This window comes from Mesoplodon bidens, assembly GCF_964165515.1.
Source record: "Mesoplodon bidens genome assembly, chromosome: 5".
NCBI lineage: Eukaryota > Metazoa > Chordata > Mammalia > Artiodactyla > Ziphiidae > Mesoplodon > Mesoplodon bidens.
In genome coordinates, this window is record NC_138161.1 from 125,220,746 (window position 1) to 125,222,756 (window position 2,011).

Sequence of the window (2,011 nt, forward strand, 5' to 3'; positions counted from 1 at the left end):
GCCCACTTGAGAAACTCACCTCCTGCTTCTTTACTTTGGAGAAGACAAATTTATTTCTCCTTGTTCGATTTCTCTTACTTGCTAAAAAGGCTGTTGGGTTTCTAGCACAGAAAATATTTTAATAGAAGGGCTTTGACCCCTTTTTCCTTCTTAGGACTTACATGGCTAACGGGCTTTAGGCAGAAGAATGAATAAAATGAGCACAGGACAAAATATATTTCATAAGAATGTCTATTCTTGGAGAGTTTTCCTCCCAAGGAACATACTCATAACAGTTACTTTATAAAAGAGGTAGATTCAATGATCACTGAATTAATTGAAGTTCAAAAAATGCTATTACATTTATTGAATAAAAAGAGATGCAAAAATATCTTAATGAAGCCAGATGTGATGTGAATTCTGGGCATTCATGCAAAGACTATAAAATAAAAATGTATACATAAGAATATCATGGTTTTGAAGAACAATGAACTTGCACTAAGTAATCTCAGTCAGAACTTCCATTAAATGATAGAACTTTAAGAGGTAGAAGTGACTAAAAGCACCTGCTAAAGGTCATCTTCTCTGGGAGGTTTTTCTCCACTTCTGTGTGGTCACACCATCCTTTGTGCACCTTTGGTATTTCCTTAACACCTGTGTTAGGCCTTTATAACAAATGTCATAGACTGTGTGTCTTAAACAACAGACATTATTCTCACAGTTCTGGGGGCTGAAGTCCAAGATCAAGGCACCACTGATTTGGTTCCTGGTGAAGGATCTCCTGTACTCCTTGCTCATTCTGCTGCTCTGGATTATTCCTTATACACACCAAATGAGATAGGCCCCAGGGCCTTTGCACTTGCTGTTCCCTCTGTCTGGGTGCTCTTTACTTGAGCACTGCTGGCTCTCTCACTGTTTTCAAGTTTCCATTCAAATGTCATCTGATCACTGTGTCTCTTTATTCTCCCATTTTTCTCTAGTTCCTTTCCCTAATTAATCTTTCTCCGTAGCACAGATCGCAACCTGATTATCATTACTTATTCATACAGGTATTGTCTTATTTCTCCTATTGGAATGTCAGTTCCATGAGGGCAGAGTTTTTGTCCTATTCACCACAGTAATCTCAGAATCTAGAACAGCTCCTGGCACTGTTATGAAAAGGAAAGAAAGACACCCTTTTCACGAAGATGGCGCTGAAGGCGAAGAAGGAAACCACGCCCCTCCCAAAACTGCAGCCAAACAAAGGGTTTGAAGGCCAAGAAAGCAGTGTTGAAAGGCGTCCACAGCCACACACAAAAAAATCCAGATGTCACCTACCTTCTGGCGGCCCAAAACATTGCAGGAGGCAGCCCAAGTATCCTCGAAAGAGCACCCCTAGGAGAAACAGGCTTGACCACAATGCCATCATTAAGTTCCCCTTCACCACCCAGTCAGCCATGAAGAAGAGAGAAGACAGCAACACACTTGTGTTCGTTGTGGATGTCAACACCAACAAGCACCAGATTAAACAGGCTGTGAAAAATCTCTATGGTATTGACCCGGCCAAGGTCAATGCCCTGATCAGGACTGATGGAGAGAAGAAGGCATATGGTCCACTGGTTCCTGACTATGATGCTTTGGATGTTGCCAACAAAATTGGGGTCATCTAAGCTGAGTCCAGCCAGCTCATCCTAAATATGAAAATTTTCACTCTTAAAAATGAAAGAGAGGAAGGAAGGAAGGGAGGAAGGAAAGAAGGAAGGCACATTTCCATCCTACTTAGAATGACAGGTGATCTGATCTGATAAACATCATCTGGTGGAAATTATGGTCATTTTGATGATGAAGGAAAAAAAGTGGTTCTATGTTAAGACATTCTTTCTTGGACTTTGTGAAAGACTTAGAAACTATCTTTTCCTCAAGTGGAGTTTCTTTCTTCACGGATATTAACAGCATGAATTTAATTGGCAAAGTGTTAATGGAGCTAAATGCGCATTTCTTTTAAATAGTAAAAGAAAATTCTTTGAGCCTTTTGTTTTTTATTGCTTGTGTC

The 2,011-nt window shown here is 40.2% G+C and overlaps 1 pseudogene across 1 annotated transcript; it reads left to right on the top strand.

Moving 5' to 3' along the window:
• Nucleotides 1–1,166: 1,166 nt before the first annotated feature.
• Nucleotides 1,167–1,628, top strand: LOC308618054 (large ribosomal subunit protein uL23-like; annotated as a pseudogene). The gene has a single exon. The product of its transcript is annotated as a large ribosomal subunit protein uL23-like (transcript).
• Nucleotides 1,629–2,011: the final 383 nt, after the last annotated feature.